The sequence below is a fragment of the Triticum urartu genome, chromosome 1, assembly GCF_003073215.2.
Source record: "Triticum urartu cultivar G1812 chromosome 1, Tu2.1, whole genome shotgun sequence".
NCBI lineage: Eukaryota > Viridiplantae > Streptophyta > Magnoliopsida > Poales > Poaceae > Triticum > Triticum urartu.
The window spans coordinates 26,580,611-26,606,451 of NC_053022.1; the positions used below are offsets into that span (position 1 = coordinate 26,580,611).

Here is a 25,841-nt window from a genome sequence, read left to right on the forward strand (position 1 = left end):
TTAGCTGAGTCTAGATAGTACCTCTGCATGACCAACATAACAGGCTTTAGTTAATGGGAACTTTGAATGTAGAACAGCAGGCTCAGTTCAGACCTCAGACGAAAATAGCAGCAGAGCAGCACATCAATTGGTGAATGAAATCAAATAACCCGAGAAAAAGGGCTTAGCCATAGAGAAAAGATGTCACACCAATCACCTGCAACCTAGTTGCCAAAACTATCATTGGCATGGATACAAGCAGAACTTCCCATGAAACTACAGCCAATACCCCTAGATTGTTAAGTGCATTTAAGCTGGCACCAAGTGTAAACATGAGGGCAAATGGAACATCAAGGTCAATGATGTTCAAATCCAAAGAGACCTGCACTTGAAGAGAAAACAGAATAAGTTAATCCATCATCAGAAAATCTCCACATGTAAAAATTTGTTGTATTTGCCATTTTTTAAAAAGAATTCTTACCCGGCTAAGAACTCTTCCTATAGGAGTGGAAACAAAAAAGGACATTGGTGCGCAGAACAGTGAATTGAGTAGCTGGGAAAATAAGGATCTTGATGTCTGGATCCCAAGAACAACAACCGATAAAGATCTTCATAGCAAGAAGAACATTGTGCAAACTCCTATAACAATGTATACAGAAATTAACTTCAGTGTACTAGCATGAGGATTTTGGATATTAGCAGCCATCCATGAATTCTGTGATATTTGCCCGGCTATGAAAATTATGTGAGAAATAACACAAAAGGAGGCATACATCAAGCCTTTTCTCTGGCGCAGGTAATGCATATAAGGCTTAACACCTGCATCCCCTGTTTCTCTTTCCTCTTTCTTGATCAGTTGATCTGCTGGTGATGGCTTCACAGACTCTGTATGTCTGTTTCCATGAATATCATTAGTCTCCTTTATTGATATTCCCTTAGCTCTGTGAGGGGTGCTGTCGTTATTAAGATCTGAAACACCGATACTAGCTTTATGGGCACTTACAAGGTCTTTAAATTCTTCACAGTCTGTCAATAGATCTTGATAGGGTGCAGACCAAATACCTCTCCATCAGACATTAACTGCCAAAAAACCATCACTAGTTTTAGATGCCATCAAGAAATAACTAAAGCTCGGTAGAGACAAAGATAAATCATCGAGGCACAAATCTTCATATGGATACTTTTGACTTTTTGAGGTGGAGAGCGGTACCAAAATGGAGTCAAATATAGGTAGGAAATCCACTTGGTGGGTCACCAAAATAATAGTCTTGTCTGATAGGGCACCCATAACATATTCCTGTCACAAAACAAAGAGCTTCGTAAGAGCCAACTCCACCCCGTGACCTCCTCCCCCCCGTGCGGCGGCGCCGCGCCGCACCGGGGCCTCCCCGCCGGCCCCCCTCTCCTCCATGCCTAGCGTCCCTCTCCTCCCGCCGCCAACGCCGAGGGCATCGCAGGCTAAGCCCGCGGGCCGCAGGGCGGCGGCGGCAATTTTCCTCGGCCGGCGATCGGATCTTGGTGGCGGCGACCCACTCCGGCCGATCCAAGGGCGATGGCGCAGGCCGGTGGCGACCAGGGTTGTCGTGCTGGTGGCGGCTGAAAGAGCGTTATATCGACTGGAGGGGGGGTGAATAGGCTATTTTTATGAAATTCTTCACTGAGGAATTTGTCGGTGAGGAAATTCCTTAGCGAAGAACTACTAGAAGCAGAGTAAGTACTCAAGAGTAAACATGATAGAATACAAGCATGGTCATCATGATAAAATGAAGACAGACACAGAGTAGTGAAAGCGTAATCACAGGATAACACAGGATGAAGACAAGCAGACTGAAGAAATTGAACTGGGGAAATTGAGAAAGTCTTCAGTCAAAGTCTTCAAACACAGATATGAACAAACACACAACACAGTTATGAGGAAATGAAAGAGTTGAGGGAATAGAACCAGTAAGCTTGGTGAATACAATGATTTGGTAGACCAGTTCCAACTGCTGTCTCAGTTGTACGTCTGGTTGGAGCAGCTGAGTATTTAAACTCGAGGACACACAGTCCTGAACACGCAGCTCAGGACACCCAGTCCTCACCGTATTCTCCTTGAGCTAAGGCCACACAGACCTCGCCCAATCACTCGTGGTAAGTCTTCAGGCGACTTCCAAACCTTCACAAACTTGGTCACTCGGTGATCCACAATTCCACTTGGATGCTCTAGACCATGACACCTAACCGTCTGGAAGAAGCACAGTCTTCAAAGGTAACAAGCGTCGGATCCACGTAGGATCAATCTCTTCAGTGATGCTCAATCACTTGGGGTTTGTAGGTGTTTGGGTTTTTGGTTTTTCCTCACTTGATGATTTTCGCTCAAAGTCCTCGGAGGATGGGTTGCTCTCAAATGACAAGTGTCAGTTTCTCTCGGAGCAGCCAACCAGCTAGTGGTTGTAGGGGGCGGCTATTTATAACCTAGGGAGCAGCCCGACATGATAAGACATAAATGCCCTTCAATGATATGACCGTTAGGTGGATAGATACTTTGGGACAGCTAGCGCATAGCACAGCAACGGTCGGAATTTTGAGTAGCAAACTCCTCAGGGCTATCATGTTCCTCACTGTATAGGCAATCCGCACTGGCGAATTCCTAACTCCTCAGTCAGAACAAATTCCTCAGAGACCAAAAGTACTTCATCTCTGTCACTGAAGAATATGAGTGGACTGTATGAGATTTCCAATGGCTTCACTCGAAGGGATTGGTAGATGTAGGATTTTGAGTTGAGCATCACATGGAAATTTTTCCTTAGTATTTCCTCGACCCCCTTTAACAGTACGGTGTTTCCTATGACTCAAGAAAGAGAAAATGAAACTACGAAAACAAAAGTCTTCACGCTTCATGTTCCACGAATGAATACCAAGTCTTCAAGGTCACACCAATTTCTTCACTTTCAAAGTCTTCAGAAAGTCTTCAGAGATTCAAAGTCTTCAGTCGAAGAACTTCATTTTTAGGGGTCGACTTTCTCTGTAAATATCAAACTCCTCATAGACTTATAGACCTGTGTACACTCACAAATGCATTAGTCCCTTAACCTATAATTCTTCAATACACCAAAATCACTAAGGGGCACTAGATGCACTTACAATCTCCCCTTTTTTGGTGATTGATGACAATATAGGTTAAGTTTTCAACGGGGATAAACATATGAAGTGTAAATACTGATATTGAGGAATTTGATTGCAAGATATAGAAGAACTCCCCCTGAAGATGTGCATAGTGAGGAATTTGCTTTTGAAGCAATGCACACTTGAAGAGTTGAATCATGGAGATCTCCCCCTATATCTTGTAATTCATACACGCATTTGACGTATAACAGTGAAGAATTTGAAATGCATGACGGCTCCGTAGTAATCCTCATAAAAGTCACCACCAAAGCCTGGAAGTGGAACATGATCATCTGGGAACAGACGGTCCTGCGGAGCCTGCGGACCATAGGGACTTGGATGTGGCCTTGGTCCCACAGACGGTGGCAGACGGGGACCACGAGGAGGGGTGATGCCTCCTACATCACGCCAATCCATACAATCTGGCAACCCAGACCGCACAGGGTACAGGTCCCTCAGGTCCATGCATCCTGCCTGTACAGCAGGTGCAAACCGAGTCAAAGTGGCCCAGTGATCAGCACGAGAGTTGAAAAGCTCCATATGCAAGGCCCGATTTTCGCGGTCCTTATCCTTAAGCATCTCAGCAGTGGTGCGGAGTAGTGACTCCTCATGTGTAGAGTCATAGTACAAAGCCTGATAGTACTTGTCGGTGTCAAAACCGGCGGATCTCGGGTAGGGGGTCGCGAACTATGCGTCTAGGCCGGATGGTAACAGGAGGCAAGGGACACGAAGTTTTACCCAGGTTCGGGCCCTCTTGATGGAGGTAAAACCCTACGTCCTGCTTCATTAATATTGATGATATGGGTAGTACAAGAGTAGATCTACCACGAGATCGGAGAGGCTAAACCCTAGAAGCTAGCCTATGGTATGATTATTGTCTCCTACGGACTAAAACCCTCCGGTTTATATAGACACCGGAGAGGGTTAGGGTTACATAGAGTCGGTTACAATTGTAGGAGATCTACATATCCGTATCGCCAAGCTTGCCTTCCACGCCAAGGAAAGTCCCTTCCGGACACGGGACGAAGTCTTCAATCTTGTATCTTCATAGTCCAGGAGTCCGACTGAAGATATAGTCCGGCTATCCGAACACCACCTAATCCAGGACTCCCTCAGTAGCCCCCGAACCAGGCTTCAATGTGATGAGTCCGGCGCGCAGATTGTCTTCGACATTGCAAGGCGGGTTCTCGTCCAAATTTCGTGTACCTGTTGAATAAAGTCCAGTTTCTTGTAAATGTTGCGCTCCTTGGCTTCTACGCCCAATAATGGCCGTCTCCCACGTGTCAAACGAATATGAAAAGTCTGAGTGTTTTACCATCCACACCCCTAGCCACGTAAATGAGCCGCCCATTTAAGGGGACGAGGATTTAGATCCAAACCACATCTTCTCCCCTTCGCGAGTGTTCATCAGAGCGCATCCGACAAAGGTCCATTCCACCATGGCCAGCCGTCGCAACTCCTCCTTTCGCCCTTCCAGCCCTCAGCCTGGATATTGGGAGAGATGCTCCATCCCGCATAGCGAGCTAGTGACGCTCCAGACCAAGGGATTTCTCCCCCCAGCCTATATGGTCCCGGTTCGAGCCGGTCTTGCCATCTATAACGGTGGAGAGCAAGCGGAGAGTGCCCCTAATCCCTCCAAAGGAGAGCGGGTATGCCTTGTCCCTTATTTAATAAGAGGGCTCGGATTTCCAATCCATCCGTTTCTCCGGGGGCTCCTGGAGTTCTATGGCCTCCAGCTACACAATCTTACGCCTGCCTCCGTATTGCATATCGCGGGCTTTGTAGCCCTCTGCGAGCTGTTTTTGGGTGTTGAGGCTCATTTCGGGCTATGGAAAGATCTATTCTGCCTTGTGCCCCGTTCTCAGAAGGGGTCAATATATCAAGTGGGCGGAGCCGAAGTGTGGCGCATCGCCGGGACCGGATATCTATCCGGAACCCCAAAGAAGGCGTCCGAGGACTGGCCTTCCGAATGGTTTTACATAGAGGACGTCCTGCTGCCGGATCCTGTCCGGATCGGCCTCCCTGAGTTCGACAGTGCTCCACTAAAGAAGCGCCTAAGTTGGCGTCCACGGAGCCCTCAGAGGGAAAGTGACAAGGACGTTCTTTACATGATGGTCCAGATAAGATTGTTAGCTCATTCCGGACTGACCATGATCAGGGTCATGGCCGCATGCATCATGCGAGGGGTGCAGCCGCTACAGTATAGAGGCCACCCCACGTGGGACTTCAACGGGGAGGACGACGCCACCCGCTACGGCCGTAAGGGGCCGGATTCGGCTGTGGCTCTAACAAAGACATTGTCCGCTTTGTACAAGGGAGAAGAGGAGGAATTTCTCCGCGTCGACCCACAGGGTGGATTTTCTATGTACAATCCCCCAAGCTGGGTAAGCGGTCACATTTACTTGCCCATCCGTAAAATATTCCCATTGTTAAATATTCAGTCTAACGACTTCAACGCAGGAACTGCGCCAGTCTGTTAAAGAAATAAACAGCCCTCCTCCACAACCCGAGGACCCAGGACGGTCCCTCGACCCGGCCTCTCAAGAGGATCCAGACTTATCTGTGGAGCTGATTGATGGAGTGTTCCATGAATTGAGCAAGGACAACGCCTTGGTGGCCATTACGACCGATTACCCAGGGCTAATCCCGGCCTCCCAGGTAATTGAGATCGAAGTCCCAGTACCCCGAATAGGGGTCCGCCCTCTCGTGTTTTCAGTTTCCTGATTACAACCGAGCTTTGCAGGGGAGGTTTTTGAGACGGGAGGCCGAACCTGCGGTGACAAGCCAACGGGGGGCCGTAGGGCCCCGTGGGCAGAAAAGAGGTGCAGTCTGGACCGAGGCGTCAGCGCAAAGGTATGGCGCGCCCCCTTATCCCAGGTGTTATACCTTCAAGGCATATTAACACTCGTGCTATCTTCAGGACAAAGAGACCTCACCGGACTATATCCGGAGAGGCTGCCAATCACGCCTCCACCAGCCAGGCTCCAAAGCCTGGTCCGGAGGCGGAGGCGAACACAAGGCGCGCACCGGACGCTCCTCCGACGGAGGATGTGGACATGTTGTCTGCCACCGACTCTGAGGTGGAGAGTGCCATGAACCACAGGCGTCGCCGGACAATTCTTCACGACGCTTGTTTCTCCCAAGAGGCATTAGATGCCTTCAATTCGGGAGATGCGTACCTCCGTGCCGCTCAAAATGGTCTAGCCAGAGCCACGGAGCAATATGTAAAAGACATACGGGTAAGAAATTTTTGGTAATTATATATATATACCAGTAGCCCGCGAGACTTGAAACAGTTAGAATAACTGATTTAAGGATCATTTGTTATGCAGGTTCTTACAGAAAAGAATTCCCTACTATCCCAGGAGCTGGACGAGTGCAAAGCCCAACTTGAGGCTGCACTAGCCGCGGCAGGGGAGCCCAAGGAGACCCCCTCTGGTAATATACGCTTCGAAAGATAAGTATTTTGCGAAGCACGGCATGGGTGCGAATTTGACAAATGACATTGCAGATGGCACCGGATTGAATCCGAAAAGGCAACAACTCCTACGCCAGCTGAAGGCTGGTGAGAAGGTGCTGACAAAGGTGAGGCGGGAGAAGAACGATCTCCAAGATGCCAACACCAAGCTGGGCGTCGACCTGAAAGATGTTCGTGCCCAGCTGTCAGACTCCGTTAAGGAGAATCAGCGGCTTCGGCGCGGCATATTTAGTAAGTGCTTGAACGAACCTTTGAAAAAAAGTTTGGCGGGGAAGTCGACTAACAGAGTAATGTCTGTAGGTGTGCTAACAGGTCGTCCCGCAGAGGAGATGCCTGGTTCTATGGGTGACCTTCTTCCCGAGCTCTCGCAACTGCTCGAGCGAGTTCGGCACGCGATGCAAGGCGTCGCCCAGGCCTTGCGGCCATCCATCTCCATGCCCGAAGGTCTTGGAGAGCTTGCGGAGAAGCTAAAGGGAGCACGGCGGCGCTTCCGATTGTGGAAGATATCAGCCTGCCGTCAAGGCGCTAGGGAGGCCTGGGCCATGGTAAAGACGCGGTACACAAAGGCTGACCCCAACCACATGGCCGAGGTCGGTCCTATGGGGCCCGATGGGAAGGAGATCCCTGTAAGCTTAGAGCATCTCCAGCCGTTGGCCCCCCAGGGGCGTCTAAAAGCGCCGCCTGGGGGTGAGCCGGCGCAAAAAATGGCCCTGGGGGCAAGTCGATCCCCAGCCGCCAGCCCCCAGGGCCGCCCCCAGGCGCGTATTAAAATAAAAAAAGAAGGACCATTCGGCGAAGTTATGATAAAAACTAGTTAAATTTCGGCCAAACATGGCAAATTTTGGTGAAATTCATGAATTTTCATTACATTAACCTAATCTAAAAAAGAAAGGGGCTGAAGTCGTCGCCGCCGTCACCGCCATCGTCGTCGTCCGCCTTCTCCTCCTTGATGCGGGAGCCCCTGCTGGACCCCTGCCCGGCGTCGCCATGGCGGACTGGCAGCGGCGCGTCGTCGTCGTTGTCGCTGTCGCATAAGACGACGACCCCGTCTTCATCGCGGCCGCGTCGGCGCTCCTCAAAGCGGCGCAGGGTGGCGCGCTGGCGCTCCTTCTCCTTCTCCCGGCGCGCCTTCTCCATCGCAATGGAGTCCTGGCGCGCCCATTCTAGGGCCGCATCGTTGTCGTCGAACTCCACCTTCACTGGCACCAGCCCCGGCTCCGTCTTCACCGGTGCCAGCCCCGACTCCATCTTTGGCTTGACGAAGCGCGGAGGAGCCGACGAGGAGGAGGCACGCCGGCCGCCCTCGTTGATGACGATGCCGACGCTGCGAGTGCGCCGACCGATTGGCGTCTCCGCCGCGGGCTCGGCCTTGACGCCGAGAAGCGCCGGAGAACCGGAGGAGTGGGAAGATGAGCGAGAGGAGGAAGACGAGGAGGAGGCGAACCTCCTTGGCGCCCATGCGCGTCTGTGTTGCAACGGGGCGGCCCCCGTCGCAGGATAGGTCAACGGCGGGTTGTTGCCGCCGTCGAGGTACGCCAGCACGCCATCCAGCGTGCGGCCGGGGACGCCCCACCACAGGTGGCGCCCCTCGCTGTTCTTCACGCCGCCGACCACCGGCGCGCCGTTGGTGGAGGCCAGGCGCTGCTGCTGGCGGCGCTGGAAGTACGCCGCCCAAGCCGCGTGATTGCCGGCGGCGTACTAGGGGAGGGAGCGCTCATCGTCGGTCAGGGAGGCGCGCGTGACCTCGACCTCCTCGGCGAAGTACCTGGGCTTCGCCATGGCGTCGGGTAACGGGGGAACGGGCACTCCCCCATCACTGAGCCGCCACCCCGTCGGCCCGGCGCGCATGTTCGGCGGCGCCGGGATGTTCGCCTGGAACAGGAGCCAGGACTCCTGTTCGCGGAGCGAACGGCGGACGAAGCCGTTCGCTGCCGCCTCATCTCTGGGGAAGCGCTCTACCATGGCGACGGGCTCAGCAGTGGTAGAGAGGGAGAGAGAGGGGCTGCCGGTGGCGCTCGGGAGAGGAAGACGGAGACAGAGAGAGAGGGGCTGGGCGGTGGCGAGGGGCGAGTCTGGTGTGGGAACAGGCGACTGAGAGACCGCCGGCTTTTATAGCCGCTCCGCGCCAGTGTGTACACGTGCGAGGGAGGGGAGGCGTCGGCGCGCCATCCCTTGACGCGCCGCCCGTGAGGAATCAATGGCAAGGCTGACCGGCGTCAGCCTTGCCATTGATTCCCCGCGGGAACCGAGGCAGTTGGGGGAAGACGCGCCGCTGTGTCGCTCACGCGGCTGGCCCGTGACTTTTTCCCGCCAAAACAGTTCGCCCCGGCGCCCCCGGGCGCCTCCCAGTGCGCCGGGTTTGGCCTGGGTCTGCCGGCGCTGTTTTCGGCCCAGGCCGGTGAAAATCGGGCTCCTGGGGTGCGACTGGGCCGTTTTTTCGGCGCCGGCGCAAAAAAACGCCTGGGGAGGCCTTCCTGGGGGCGCGGATGGAGATGCCCTTAGTATACGGCCAAGTAGAATTGGCCGCAAAGTATTCCCAGCAGGACTGTAAATTAGACAGCCTGTTAGATGGTATTGAAGAGGAATACAATCAGTCAGAATGACTATGTAATTTAATTGACATTTATAATGCCTTCTAGCCGGATTGTAGATCGTTTGTCATGGCCGACCTTTTCTCTTCAGCCTCGGGACCTGACGGTCCGGAGTGTGTCCGAATTCCCATGCGGTTATATAAGAACCGGGGAATGCATGGAGACCAGGCGTAGGGGTCATTAGTGCGTGAACAGACAAGTGCCCGACTAGTTATGTTATATTACATGGTTAGTAAGAAACATCTTCCAGGGAGAATAGTTCCGTTAGGGGTTCCTTTCCCTGGGAGGCATGCCCTAAAGTGCATGCCCATTCTGCGAAAAAGACGCGGGAAAAAGCATCTGGGGGCGCATAAATAAATAAGTGAAAAGATCATCTTTTAGGTCACCGACCGAATATTCCCTTAAGAACGCTAGCTTTCGGCTTCACCCAGTCTGAGGTACACATCCGGCTGATCCGGCAGTAACAATCGTGGAGGTGCTCCCTTTACCGCCTAGACGAATAATCGGGAACGTAGGGGTAAGGACAGGAGCCAGGCAACCCAGCTTGGCCAAAACTTAAGTCATATCGATGCATATAATGGTGAAATAAAAGGTACATGCGGAATTGTAACACATGTGTTGGGCATGAAGCCCGTATAAATAAGCTTCTGTTAAAAAGAAGCCCCCAGGTTTAATGAGTGCAAATAGCACGTCATTTGATGAGCCTTTAAAGGCTATAAGAGAAAGGAAGGGGAGAAGGAGAGAAATGTAAGACATACAGTATATAAAAAATGGACAGAGGAAGGAGACGAACATAGAGTCCGGCGCTAGGCATAGAATCTTCGGAGACGGGCTGCATTCCATGGGTTCGGCTCGACTCGGTTATCCGATGCATCTCGCAGGCGGTACGCTCCACCAGTCAGGAGTTGGTCAATTATGAAGGGACCTTCCCACTTGGGCTTGAGTTTGTCCTTTTTCTTGTCCGGCAGGCGTAGAACTAATTCGCCAATGTTGTAATTTTTGGCCCGTACTTCTCTGCTTTGGTATCTTCGAGCCTGCTATTGATAGAATGTGGAACGCGCTTTTGCCACGTCACACTCCTCCTCTAATGCGTCCAAACTGTCTTGCCGATCGAGCTCGGCTTCTCTTTTTTCGTACATGCGCACTCGAGGTGAGTCATGAATTATGTCGCAAGGCAAAACTGCCTCTGCGCCGTACACCATAAAGAATGGTGTGTATCCGGTGGTGCGATTCGGCATGGTCTGCAGCCCCCAGAGTACGGAGTCGAGCTCCTCTACCCAGTGCGTGTTAGATTCCTTGAGGGACCACACTAATCTGGGTTTGATGCCGCTCATGATAAGACCATTTGCACGTTCGACCTGGCCGTTAGTTTGTGGGTGATAGACGGAAGCATAATCAAGCTTGATGCCCATGTTTTTGCACCAGAGTTTTACCTCGTCGGTCGTAAAGTTCGTGCCGTTATCAGTGATGATGCTGTGGGGGACGCCGTAACGGTGTACAACCCTGGATATAAAGTCTATCACCAGTCCGGATTCGGCCGTCTTAACAGGCTTGGCTTCTATCCATTTGGTGAACTTATCCACCATGACCAGTAAGTATTTTTGCTTGTGGGTTCCGCCTTTAAGGGGTCCAACCATGTCAAGCCCCCAGACCACGAAGGGCCAAGTGATGGGGATAGTTTGGAGGGCGGTGGGTGGCATATGGCTTTGGTTTGCAAAGAGCTGGCAACCGACGCATCGTTGGACTAAGTCCTGGGCGTCTGCCCGGGCCGTCGGCCAATAAAAGAATGTACGGAAGGCCTTGCGTACAAGGAACCGAGCTGTAGCGTGAGGACCACCGAGTCCGGCATGAATTTCAGCCAGGAGGTTCCGCCCTTCCTCTTCGGAGATGCACCTTTGAAGGACTCCGGTAGTGCTTTTCTTATAAAGCTCTCCCTCATGGACTTTGTAGGCTTTGGATCGCCGCACTATGCAGCATGCCTCATTTTGGTCCTCGGGGAGTTCCTGCCTTGTAAGGTAGGCGAGGAATGGTTCTGTCCACGGGGCGATGACGGCCATTATTACGTGGGCTGAAGGTGTTATTTCATTGGCAGAGCCTCCGATTGTGTCAGAATGTTCGGTGTCAGGCAGTGCGGTTGGGTCTGGGCTGTTATTGTTCGGCTCCCCTTCCCATACTACGGATGGCTTGAACAGCCTTTCCAAGAAGATGTTGGGGGGGACTACATCACGTTTTGCGCCGATGCGTGCCAGGACATCTGCCGCCTGATTATTTTCCCGGGCTATATGGTGAAATTCAAGCCCTTCGAACCGAGCTAACATTTTTAGGACGACGTTGCGGTAAGCTGCCATTTTTGGATCCTTAGCATCGAAGTCTCCATTTATTTGGGATATTGCGAGGTTCGAGTCCCCGCGCACCTCTAGGCGTTGAATGCCCATGGATACTGCCATCCGGAGACCATGTAAAAGGGCCTCATATTCGGCTGCATTGTTGGAGTCTGTGTACATAATCTGGAGTACGTATTGAACTATGTCTCCTGTGGGGGACGTCAAAACAACGCCAGCCCCTAGTCCGGCCAACATCTTGGAGCCGTCGAAATGCATGATCCAATTTGAATATGTGCCGTACTCTTTTGGGAGTTCGGCCTCCTTCCATTCTGCGACGAAGTTGGCCAAAACTTACGACTTGATGGCTCGCCGTGGCTTATAAGCTATGTCGAACGGGAGGAGCTCAATGGCCCATTTTGCAATCCGGCTCGTTGCGTCACGGTTGTTTATAATATCGTTAAGTGGTACTTCCGAGGCTACTGTTATTGAACACTCTTGAAAGTAGTATCGTAGCTTCTGGGATGCCATGAATACCGCGTACGCAATCTTTTGATAATGCGGGTACCGTGATTTGCACAGAGTGAGGACAGTGGACACATAATAGACCGGCTTTTGAAGGGGGAATTTGTGTCCGTCCGTTTCTCGTTCGACGACGAGCACTTCTCTTACAACCTGATGTGTTGCTGCAATGTACAATAGTATTGGTTCGCCAATGTTTGGCGCAGCCAGGACTGGGTTTGTTGCCAATATGGCTTTTATTTCATCAAGTCCGGCCGTGGCTGCATCCGTCGATCCGAAGTGTTCGGTGCACCGAAGGAGGCGGTAAAGGGGTAGGGCCTTTTCTCCCAAGCGGGAGATAAAGTGGCTTAGAGCCGCCACGCATCCGGTTAACTTTTGTATTTGTTTGAGGTCCTTTGGGATATCCAGTTGCGACAGAGCTCGGATCTTGGCTGGATTTGCTTCAATTCCTCTACCGGATACAATGAAGCCCAAGAGCTTTTCGGCTGGAACGCCGAAAACGCATTTTTTCGGGTTGAGCTTGATGTCGTATGTTCAGAGGTTATCAAATGTGAGCCTCAAGTCGTCTACTAGAGATTCGACATGTCTTGTTTTGACGACCACATCATCTACATATGCCTCCACTATTTTGCCGGTCTGGTTTGCCAGGCATGTCTGAATCATGCGCTGATATGTTGCGTCGGCGTTTTTGAGCCCGAAGGGCATTATGTTGAAGCAGAATGGGTCGTATGGTGTGATAAATGCCGTTGTGGCTTGGTCTGATTCTGCCATCTTGATTTGATGGTACCCGGAATATGCGTCGAGGAAACACAACGAATCGTGTCTTGCGGTAGCGTCGATAATTTGATCGATGCGGGGGAGGGGGAAGGGATCCTTTGGGCAAGCCTTGTTAAGGTCTTTAAAATCAACGCACACGCGCCAGGATTTGTCCTTCTTTGGTACCATCACCAGGTTTGCTAGCCAGTCCGGATGTTTTATATCTCTGATGAATCCGGCCTCCAATAGCTTTGCTAGCTCCTCTCCCATGGCCTGTCTCTTAGGTTGGGAAAAACGCCGAAGAGCTTGTTTGACAGGTTTGAATCCATTTAGGATATTTAAGCTGTGCTCGGCCAGCCTGCGTGGGATTCCTGGCATGTCTGAAGGGTGCCAGGCGAAAATGTCCCAGTTCTCTCATAGGAACTCTCGTAGTTCGGCGTCTACATTAAGGTTTAACTGTGCCCCGATGGAAGCTATTTTATTGGGGTCCGTTGGATGGACCTGGAATTTGACTATTTCATCCGCCGGTTTAAAGGAGGTGGACTTGGATCTTTTTTCGAGTACCACATCGTCCCTATTCACCATGGAGCGCAGCGCAGTCAGTTCCTCAGCCGCTAGGGCTTCGGATAGTGCCTCGAGGGCCAGTGCGGCTGTCTTGTTTCCGGCGCGGAGTGCTATGTCCGGATCACTAGCGAGAGTGATGATCCCGTTAGGCCCGAGCATCTTGAGCTTCGTGTACCCGTAATGGGGTATTGCTTGGAAGATTGTAAACGCTTCCCGCCCTATCAGAGCGTGATGACCGCTGCTGAACGGAGCCACATGGAACGTGACCTCTTTGGACCTGTAATTATCCGGCGTGCCGAACACCACATCTAGCGTGATTTTTCCTGTACAGTGCGCTTCCCGACTGGGGATTATTCCTCTAAAGGTTGTGCTGCTTCGCTCAATGCGGTTCCAGTCTATTTCCATTTTCTGAAGGGTTTCCTCATAAATGAGGTTCAATCCGTTGCCGCCGTCCATGAGTACCTTGGTAAGACGAAAGCCGTCCACTATTGGACTGAGGACCAATGCGGCTCGTGCTCAGGCTGTTCGGAATTTAGGTTCATCACTGGCGTTAAAGGTAATAGCCATGTCACTCCATGGGTTTATTTTTGCTACTTGGTAGACTTCGGCAAGGCTGTGGAGTGTCCTTTTTCGCATATTATTTGATGCGGAAGTCTCGAAGACTGTTAATACCGTATTGGTGTCTCTGGGGTGGCTTTCTATGGCCTCCGGAATTAGGAGATCTTCGCCAATTTTAGCCACATGCCGGAGTATCCAACATGCTCTAAGGCTGTGAGTTGGTGTGGCGTCCTCTGTACTATGAATTTTACAGGGTCCATTAAGCCATCCTTCCAGTATGGTTCCATGCCCTGTAGAGGGTTTTTGCTTTTTGGTGTTTGACCCGGGTGTCTGGCGATGATGCACCCTTTTATTTCAGACTAGGTTTGTATTCAGGGCCGGATCGTCCCAAAATTTTATTTCGGTTTTCCAGGCGCTTTCCATCGCACAGTACTTTCGTACAATGGACGCCAAGTCAGCGAAGCGTGTAATATCACGGCGACTTATGGCGTTGAGGATTCCCTTGTCCGTGCAATTATTGCAGAAGATTGAGATTGCGTCTTCCTCGCGGCAGTCCCTTATCCTGTTCCTAACCAGGAGGAATCTGGCCCAGTAATGATGTACTGTTTCTTCGGGCTCTTGCCTGATTTGGGATAGATCGCTTATGTTCGGGTGGGTGGGTGTAATTAAATCCGAAGCCTCACCCAATCTGAGGCTCAAAGGCCGAGGAATTTCCGAACTCGAAAATTTGGATTCCTGGATGTTGTCCAATGAATCCCGCCCGTCGCCTGACTCTAATTTTAGGTCTTGAGTGATATCCTCCCCTCCACGGGTATCCGGCTTGGAGGGATCAGGAATCCGGACGTAGCTAGTCCTTAAGATAGATGAAGGGTCGCCGCACTGTCCCTCTACCACGGCAATGTGATGGGTGACTTGGGGAGAGTTAATCTCTCTCAGATCGGGTTTAGGCCCAATCTGGTCGTAATCCGTAGCGACTCCCAGGGCGGCGATGCGATCCAAGAGCTCGTTTATGGAGGAGAGCTCCATTGGATCTAACTGCTCGGCGAGTTCCAAGCTGACATGAAGATTGTTTTCGATGGCTCGAGAGGTCATCGTCGGCGCAGAAGCCGAACAGGCGGTCATAATAAAATCACCTAGCCGGAGGGTTTGGCCGACAGCCAAAGCCCCCTTAGCAACGGTGCCGTCTTTAAAGACGGGGCGAGGCATCCTTCCTGATGGCGACGACACAGAGGAACTCTCAATGAAAGTACCAATGTCGGTGTCAAAACCGGTGGATCTCGGGTTGGGGGTCCCGAACTGTGTGTCTAGGCCGGATGGTAACAGGAGGCAAGGGACATGAAGTTTTACCCAGGTTCGGGCCCTCTTGATGGAGGTAAAACCCTACGTCCTGCTTGATTAATATTGATGATATGGGTAGTACAAGAGTAGATCTACCACGAGATCGGAGAGGCTAAACCCTAGAAGCTAGCCTATGGTATGATTATTGTCTCCTACGGACTAAAACCCTCCGGTTTATATAGACATCGGAGAGGGTTAGGGTTACATAGAGTCGGTTACAATGGTAGGAGATCTACATATCCGTATCGCCAAGCTTGCCTTCCACGCCAAGGAAAGTCCCTTCTGGACACGGGACGAAGTCTTCAATCTTGTATCTTCATAGTCCAGGAGTCCGGCTGAAGGTATAGTCCGGCTATCCGAACACCCCCTAATCCAGGACTCCCTCAGTACCCCTGTTCTCCAGGGAGTGAGGCTGGCATGTAGCGGAAATCGATGTTCTGAAGCAAGGCAGTCCTGGCTCGAATGATAGTCATCACTGAGTAAGCTGCATCCTGCACAGACATCTCAATAGTGACCCCAAGTCCATAGGAACAGTGAAGGGGTTCAGTGGCTCCAGGATAAGAGGGATATATCCTGACAGTACAAAGGTACTGGCTCTGGTTGAAATCTCGGAACTGCTCCTCGACGGTATATTTCGGATACCATCGATAGCCTGACTCGACCATCACTCGAACCAACATGGCCGTGTGACCGGGTACATCGAGGCACCGGGTCAGACGAACCACTTGGTTCTGGGAACGGTTGGCCATCTAAAAGCACAGAATAATGCAAAGGCATTAGAATTGTCTAGGAGAAATCGGATAGCATAATGACTGTAAATGCTCAGGAAAAGATTTGAGACATCCACAATAGTTTGCAAAACCACTCAACAACATCATATCAAGGTTCTGGTTCAACTGACAATATACTAAAAGTAGTAGAAACTGTACTGAGGCTTGTAACAACAATCCTATAAGCTACTACGGATTAGTAACACGTGAACCTGATAGAGAGAAGAGAGCCTAGTCCTTAACCCACGTAGAATGAGAAGAGAATGACTCAGATCAGAGGGCATAAGGTAAAGGAGTAAAAGAGCCTTACGTTCCCTCCCACAATCAATTCCCCTACATATAACTAAAGCATTTCTAGACTCAACATCGACCAGTTTGGCTCAATGAACCTACAGGCAGTCCGGCTCTGATGCCAACGCTGTCAGGACCCCGATTCCAAGTCACGTCGATCTAGCCAGTAACACCTCATATCACTTTGCGGCCTCACGCACTGTATCCCCACGGGTGTCACCTTACCAAGGCCCGGGACCGTTTGCGCCTTTTGGCTCACGTATATGATAGTGTCGCTAGCATCCATATGACAAAGAACCCGGGCCGACATGGCTAGTCGTGAACCCAAAGCGGTACTAACCTATGGGGACAGGCATACATGAATCACATCGAGCATGTCGGTCATCAGCGAGTGAATCCGGGCTGTAGCACTGGGCTAACAGGACTACGGGGAACCCGGGCTGTAGGAGGCTAGGCAGGACTCTGGATGTCACCATGTGACATTTCCCCGAAGGGACAGACATAGGAACAAAGTGAAACACATGCCGGCCAGTCAAGTGTCCTGAGGAGTAGTGCTGGGCTAGCAGGACTGCGGTGAACCGGGCTGTAGCGGACTACTATGGCTCAAGGAGCACTAGACTACATTTGCCCATAACAGAGCTGCCAAGGATAAACAACTAGATTGTCGGATCCCACACATACCAAGCATTTCAATCATACACACAATATGCTCGATATGTGTAAATACAACATGGCATCACAACAAAACTCTACAACTCAAGTACTTTATTTAAAGGCTCCGGAGAGCCATACATAACATGTTCATACAGGTAGGGGTCACATGACCCGACACTCAAGTCATACAAGCATACAAGCACATGCGGAAGAAAATAGTCTGAGTACAGACACTAGAAAGAAAGAAGGCTTATTGAAGCCTGTCTATCTACAAAGGGCCCTCCATGGCCAGAATCACCACCTGGGTGGCAAGTTACTCATCGACCTCGAGGTCTACATAAAACCCATCGGAGGGAGCGGTGTTGTCGTCTAAAAACAGTAATTAAGCAACATGAGTACAAAGGTACTCAACAATTCTTACTACAGATCCTACTATACATGCTCATTCTCAAGAAGGTGGTGGAGTTAATGCAGCAAGCCAGCTTTGACTCTTGGCTAAGCTATCCTATGAGACACCACTAGTAAAATAGTTTTCGCACACGAGTCCACTAATAACCAACACAATACTCCACCGGGGATCCACCCTCGTCATACTACGAGAGGGCCATCCTCGGTACTCACACTTATCTTGAGTCTTTTAGTAGTAACCATTAACTTGTCTATGAACTGTATAGGCAAACAAGTAGTCCTTTACCGCGGACACGGCTATTCGAATAGTTTTATACCCTACAGGGGTGTTGTCAGTGTCAAAACCGGCGGATCTCGGGTAGGGGGTCCCGAACTATGCGTCTAGGCCGGATGGTAACAGGAGGCAAGGGACACGAAGTTTTACCCAGGTTTGGGCCCTCTTGATGGAGGTAAAACCCTACGTCCTGCTTGATTAATATTGATGATATGGGTAGTACAAGAGTAGATCTACCACGAGATCGGAGAGGATAAACCCTAGAAGCTAGCCTATGGTACGATTGTTGTTTTGTATGTTGTCCTACGGACTAAAACCCTCCGTTTTATATAGACACCGGAGAGGGTTAGGGTTACACAAAGTCGGTTACAATGGTAGGAGATCTACATATCCGTATCGCCAAGCTTGCCTTCCACACCAAGGAAAGTCCCTTCCGGACACGGGACAAAGTCTTCAATCTTGTATCTTCATAGTCCAGGAGTCCGGCTGAAGGTATAGTCCAGCCATCCGAACACCCCCTAATCCAGGACTCCCTCAGTAGCCCCTGAACCAGGCTTCAATGACGACGAGTCCGGCGCACAGATTGTCTTCGGCATTGCAAGGCGGGTTCCTCCTCCAAGTACTTCATAGAAGATTTTGAACACAAAGAATAGTGTCCGGCTCTGCAAAATAAGTTTCCACATATTGCCATAGAGAGAATAATATTTACACAAATCTAATCTGCTGACGTATTCCGTAGTGTGACATCGCACCATGGCCAAACCTTTATTAGAATCGTTTTATTGTCCCACCTCAGCGTGTCATGCGATGCGGTTTCCTTGGCACGTCTCGTCGAAGCAGAGATCATGTCCCCTTATTCCGGGATTCTCATCAATACGGGCGTGGGTAACCCAACCGCTTGTAGGACTCCTAGACTATAGGCAAGTCCAAACGGACACGGAGAGGACGCTTGATATTCACCCTCTTTATAAAGGGACAAGGCTTTTATTTTTCCCTCCCGTGCTCAATCGAATCCTTCCCCCACCTCAAGCTCAAACACCCAAAGTTCAGGTCAGGTGCTCTGAACCTTCAATCATGTCCGGATCTAGCCTTCAAGGCTGATGGATGCCTTCCTCCGTCACAGAAGAAGACATGAAAAAGTTGAGGGAGGCAAGATATCTGACCGCCGAGGTTTCACATCGGCTGCCTGCCCAAGGGAAGGCCGTCCCCTCCCCCGAACCCAATGAGAACATCGTGTTCGTCTCCCACTTCCTCCGAGGTCTAGGCCTGGCTCTGGATCCTTTCGTCAGGGGTTTGATGTTTTATTACGGGCTAGATTTCCATGATCTAGCTCCGGACTCCTTTCTTCATATCACAACATTTATTGTCATGTGTGAGGCCTTCCTCCGGGTTACCCCTCACTTTGGCCTATGGCTCAAGACCTTTGAAGTAAAGCCGAAGATGATCGAGGGGCAACATGCAGCGTGCGGAGGTGCCTCAATATGCAAGATGACGGGAGCTCCATGGCCCAAAGGTTCCATTCCAGAGGTGTCTGAATTGTGGCAACATGAGTGGTTCTACATCACGGCTCCTAGAAGTGCCAAGTGGGCGGCCGACCCTATTTTCCGCTCGGGCCCTCCCCCACAACTGATGTCATGGATCAGCAGGGGTCTGAGCTGGGGTCCATCCAAGGACGTGCCTATACTGCAAAGCCGCATTTGAGATCTCTTCAATGGAGATTTTAGTTTGGTTGCGGTAATACAAGTTATGCTGGTTCGTCAAGTCCAGCCTTGCAAATGCCGGCCCCTTCGCTTGTGGGAGTTCAATCCCGAGGGACCGCGTGCCATTCAAAATTTCCTCGGCCTGACGCACGAGGAGATGTACAAGTCATTCTTCGGACCTCAGGTAGAGTGTCCGGAAATCACCGAGGACGTGGGCCTGAGCAGTAACCACGCCGCCGAACAGGTAAGGAATCTTCCGGCCGAACATACTATCTCTCATTTGTTACGAAGTTATTTCTGAGAGTTCGCTTTTTGACCAGGACTGGCTAACAAAGGCGAAGTTGATTCGGTGTTCGGCCCCCCTCCCTGAGGGTTTGGAAAATCCGGTATTGGAAAAAGATGCTCTAGGTCGCACCTTACCCGGAGCCCTTGAAGGAAGATACTGGGGAGGATAATACAGGCGGACGCGAACCCCCAACGCTGCCCATTCTAACCGAGGGAGCGAGCGTCTCCATGAAGGAAGACGACCGGAGGAGGAAAAGGACTGTGCCCGGGGATTCGGAAGCCGAAGCTTCCAAACGGGAGAAGAAGTCTCCCATAGAGGGTCCTACCTTGGGGGGTGCTTTTGCCGCACAAAGTCCGCGGGGGGATCAATTCTCCAGCGAGTCGTAAGTGACCCGAAATACTTTAATAGTACAGGTATGCCATCTTTTTCTTCTAAGAAAATAACCACCACATATATCTTTGCAATTCGGGCCTTAGCCCCTCTCAAATGAGCTCGTCTTTGGGGGATCTTCTTCCAGAGATGATGGAGAGCGAAACGCCTCCTTCGGACTCCTCCGCTCCGGAAGCGGGCGACTCCGAAGTGTCGTCGCGGAGGGCCTCTCCGAGTCCGGTGAGGCCAGAAGATAATCCCATTGACCCCCAAAGCTCCCAGTGTCCGGCTCCCGAAGAGAGCAGACAAAAGAGTCCGGCACCGTCTGGTGTGCGATCGGATGTTCTGAGGTAGTTGGTGGGGCGAGCGGCCATCTCAGATGAACACCGTATGCTGCTGAATACAGTTGAGGGAGTCCTTGATTAGGGGGTGTCCCGATGGCCGGACTATACCTTCAGCCAGACTCCTGGACTATGAAGATACAAGATTGAAGACTTCGTCCCGTGTCCGGAAGGGACTTTCCTTGGCGTGGAAGGCAAGCTTGGCGATACGGATATGCAGATCTCCTAACATTGTAACCGACTTTGTGTAACCCTAACCCTCTTCGGTGTCTATTTAAACCGGAGGGTTTTAGTCCGTAGGAAAACATACACAACAACAATCATACCATAGGCTAGCTTCTAGGGTTTAGCCTCTCCGATCTCGTGGTAGATCTACTCTTGTACTACCCATATCATCAATATTAATCAAGCAGGACGTAGGGTTTTACCTCCATCGAGAGGGCCCGAACCTGGGTAAAACTTCGTGTCCCTTGCCTCCTGTTACCATCCGGCCTAGACGCACAGTTCGGGACCCCCTACCCGAGATCCGCCGGTTTTGACACCGACATTGGTGCTTTCATTGAGAGTTCCTCTGTGTCGTCGCCGTCAGGCTTGATGGCTCCTACGATCATCGATAATGATGCGGTCCAGGGTGAAACTTGTCTCCCCGGATAGATCTCTGTCTTCGGCGGCTTTGCACTGCGGGCCAATTCACTTGGCCATCTGGAGCAGATCGAAAGCTATGCCCCTGGCCGTCAGGTCAGATTTGGAAGTTTAAACTACACGGCTGACATCCGCGGGGACTTGATCTTCGACGGATTCGAGCCACTGCCGAGCGCGCCGCACTGCCACTTCGAGCATGATCTAGCTCTCCCGCCTAACAGTGCCCTGAAGGCCGCACCCGCATCAGCTTCGACCCTTAATTCGGAGCCAATCACGCCGATCGAGGATGGGTGGTTGGACGCCGCCTCGGGGGCTGCGATCCTAACGGCGATCGAGCCGAACACCAGCCCCGCACTCCGCGAGACTCATGATTCCAAGGAGCCGGACTCCGAACCATTCGCGCCTCTGCCGGTCGAATCCGATCGGGCGCCGATCATGGAGTTTACTGCCGCGGACATCTTTCAGCACTCGCCCTTTGGCGATATTATAAAATCACTAAAGTCTCTCTCTTTATCAGGAGAGCCCTGGCCGGACTACGGTCAGCGAGATGGGGATGCGGACGATGAAGAAATTCAAAGCCCACCCACCACCCACTTTGTAGCCACTGTCGACGATTTAACCGACATGCTCGACTTCGACTCCGAAGACATCGACGGTATGGACGCCGATGAAGGAGACGATGAAGAACCAGCGCCTATTGGGCCCTGGAACGCCACCTCGTCATATGACGTATACATGGTGGACGAACCAAAAGATGACGAGGAGGAGCGGAAGGACGCATCGAAGGCTTGTTCCCTCGAAAAGCAGTCAAAGCGGCGACGCAAGCGCCGCCCCAAATCCTGCCTCGATAGAAATAGCGATCACAAAGACCCAGCGCTGGAGCAGGGCGAACCGTTGCCGGACAATGGCAATCCGGATAATGAAAATGAACAAACAAATCCTATCAAGGATAATGGTCTGGACGACGTAACGCCGGACAGACACCCGGAGCAGCAGACTGCCCGTAAAAGGCTTGTTGCCACCGCGAGGAGTCTGAAAAAGCAGAAGCAAAGGCTCAAGGCCGCGCAAGACACACTCCAAATCAGATGGAGTAAAATACTCAACACTACAGCAAGGTACGGCGACAACCGCCCCTCCAAAAGCTACCCAAAGCGGAAGCTGCTACCCGAATTCGATGAGGAGGCCTCTGAACCCCCACAACCAAATATCAAAGCAGCCACCTGGTCGGATAGACGACCCCTCTACCAACACAGAGAGGCATACAACGCCGCTCACAATACAATACGCGACCCATGCGAGGTCTCACACCCAAAGGACGGCGCAACAAGATCCATCTATGGACCACGCAAGCGCGCCCCAGCATACAATGCAACACAACAAACATCCGAACAACGCGGTACACCCAGCTACAGGGGTGCCGCACACCCCCTATGTTTCACCGATGAGGTGCTGGACCACGAATTTCCAGAGGGATTCTAGCCCGTAAACATAGACACTACTGGAATCAGCTACTTTGCCATCTGCCAGCTCTTTGCGGTCAGCTAGCGGACGGTAAAGAAGCTCTTTGCCATCAGCTACCCAAAAGCAGACGGCAAAGAACTGGCTGATGGCAAAGAAAGCCTTTGCCATCAGCCAGCTCTTTGCCGTCCTCTAGCTGACGGCAAAGAATCTTTGCCGTCTGCTAGCAGACGGCAAAGAGGGAGGGGGGGCCCACTGAGGAGCTGGTTAAAAAATACTTAACGTCCCCCCGCTTTGCCGTCCGCCGTAGATGGCAAATATGAAGAAAAGCGGACGGCAAAGGAGGGCGGACGGCAAAGGCTACCCTAACTAACCTAACTAACGGCCGAGCCCCCTCCCCCGCCCGTTACTCATCTCTCTTCCTCGACCTCCTCCGCCCCCGCCCCCGCCGGCCCCGCCCCCGCCGCCCGGCGCCACCCCCGCCCGAGCCGCACCCGCCACCGCCCATCGCCGTCCGGCGCCGCCGCCGCTCCCACCTGCCCCGGAGCCCCGCCCCCCCCCCACCCACCCACCACCCCGGCGGCCAGCGTCGCCCCTGCTCCAGTGAGTTGTTTTTTCTGTTTTTCTTTTTTTGCTGTTTAATTCTTGTTTAATTGTTAGTGTTAGTGTTAGTGTTAGATTTAGTGTTAGAAAAGAAGAAAATTTAGTGTTAGTGTTAGAAAAAAGAATATGTAGAAGAAAATAAGAAGAAGTGGAAAAAAGATGAAAAAGAAGAAAAGAAAAGAAGTAGAAAAAAGATGAAAAAGAAGAAGAAGAAAAGAAGTAGAAGAAGTAGAAGAAGTAGAAGAAGAAGAATAGAAGAAAAGAAAAGAAGTAAAAGAAGTAGAAAAAAGATGAAAAAAGAAGAAGAAGAAGAAAGGAAAGAAGAAGAAAGGAAAGAAGAAGAAGAAGAAGAAGAAGAAGAAGAAGAAAGGAAAGAAGAAGGATAGAAGAAGAAGAAGAAAGGAAAGAAGAAGAAAAAAGAAGAAGAAGAGAAGGAAAGAAGAAGAAGGATAGAAGGAAACACCCCGACCACTGACCCCGACACCCCGACCCCGACACCACACCCCGACACCTGACCCCGACACCCTGACCCCGACACCCCGACCCCGACACCACACCCCAACACACAGACCACGACACCACACCCCGACACGACACCCTAACCCCGAAACAGCACCCCGACACCGACATGACACCCCGACCCCCTAAACCTCCCGAAAAGGTGCTCTTTGGCCTTCCAGAGGCCGACGGTGTTATATATTTGTGAATTATTAGTTAGGTCATATATTTTTCGATTTTGTTATGAAAAACATCATATATAATTGTGTTGATCGGGTAGATTTAAATGTGCAGTTGTTTCATCGCTGCGAGGTTTGGTGTTCGACGACCGCGCCGTGCGTTTGACGAGCTCTGCCCCTTCGTTCATGGGTGAGCACAAATGACATGTCCTTCTCCCCCATTAATTATTTGCACAAATGACATGAAACTTGATAGCTAGCTATATATGTGTCTTGAATCATCAGTATGCGTAACCAATATGTGTCTCCCGTTCGAAAGCGTCATAGCTATAAATATGCATGCATTTGCATATTTATAACCTTGATTCTTTCGAATTGTCCAACGCTATCCATGGACAGCCCGAGTATGTGTAGATTGGGTTCGTTTTCCCATATGCTTTGCTCCGGATCCGACGCATAAATTTCGTCAGTGCCTCCCCTGTTGTTCTCCGGGTACACATCCTCTCTGTTTATTGCAGAGACGTGTATCAGGAGAACAGCGGGGAGGTGCTACCGAAATTTTGCGTTGGATCCGGAGCATAGCATATGGGAAAATGAACCCAATCTACACATACTTGGGTGGGATTAGGACCTATCATTACCTATTAGAGTGTAGGTTGCATGGACGTAATAAAATTGACAAAGTAGATCAACTGATGAATATATACATGGTGAATTACATATATAATTGTTGTGTGTCCAGTAGCTCTGAAAGTCAAGATGAGTGACCGTGCTTGGATGTATACCGGTCACACTGGTCAGAACAAATGGAGCGCTGAATGGTTCACAAAAACTAAGGGGTTTGTGCAAGCCGCATTTGCAAATGGCCAAAAGAAAACCTGGTGCCCCTGTTTCCGGTGCGGCAATTGGGAAAAGAAGACAGAGGCTGAAATGGGCAAACACCCGCAGAAGAGTGGTTTTACGCCCGATTATACGGTGTGGACATTTCATGGTGAGTCTGCCCAACGTGACCGAGCTGAGGTGGATCGTCGTCGCACCGACAAGCATGGTACCGGGATGGAAAACATGGTGCAAGGCTATGATGATGCTCGGGATTCGGACGAGGAGATGGAGGAATATGCAAAGGCCTTCAATGAAATGTTGGAGTCTTCGAAACGTCCGCTCCACGAGCACACTGAGCTTTGTCAGTTGGATGCCATCTCACAAGTAATGGCTTTGAAGGCTCAGTTCAACTTGGGCAGAGAATGCTATGACGCAATTATGACAGTATTTGGACGCTTTCTACCCAAAGGCCATGTAATGCCTGCAAACCTGTACCAGTCGGACAAAATCCTCCATGCACTGAAGATGCCCTATGAGAAGATACATGCCTGTGAGAAAGGATGTGCCTTATTTAGGCTTGCCTATGCGGACTTGAGCTATTGTCCCATTTGCAAGTCTTCCAGGTATATTGTGGTAGACAACGGTATGGGTGAGAAGACACAGACCAAAATCCCCGTTAGTGTTCTTCGGTATATGCCAATCGTACCAAGACTTCAACGTCTTTTCATGGTCGAAGAGACGGCCAGACAGATGACATGGCACAAAACAGGCAAAAGAACCGAACTAGATGCAGATGGGAATCTGATGATGGTACACACATCGGATGGTGTTGCGTGGAAAAAGTTTGATGAATTACATGCTGACAAAGCGGCAGATCCGAGGCATCCTCGAGTAGGCATCAGCACGGATGGGTTCAGTGTGTTTGGTATGACGGCAGCCCAATACAGTTGTTGGCCCGTATTTGTCTTTCCACTCAATCTCCCCCCCCCCGGACAGATTATGCAAAGAAAGAACATTTTCCTGACGTTGATAATTCCAGGGCCCAACTATCCGGGCAAAAATATGAATGTGTACATGCAGCCGCTTAAGGACGAATTGCAAGAAGCCTGGGATAATGGGTTCAAGACATACGACGCCTTTAGCAAACGGAACTTCATAATGCGTGTCTGGTACATGTACTCGACGCATGACTTGCCGGCGTATGCGCTATTCGTTGGCTGGTGTGTGCATGGAAGGTTCCCGTGCCCCACATGCAAGGGAGCTCTTGAGTTTCGTTGGCTTCAGGCCGGTCGCAA

General features: G+C 51.0%; 1 pseudogene; it reads right to left on the minus strand.

Annotated features, from left to right (window-relative positions):
* LOC125532630 overlaps positions 1 to 25,841 on the minus strand; it is a 138,353-nt pseudogene that overhangs the window by 75,756 nt on the left and 36,756 nt on the right.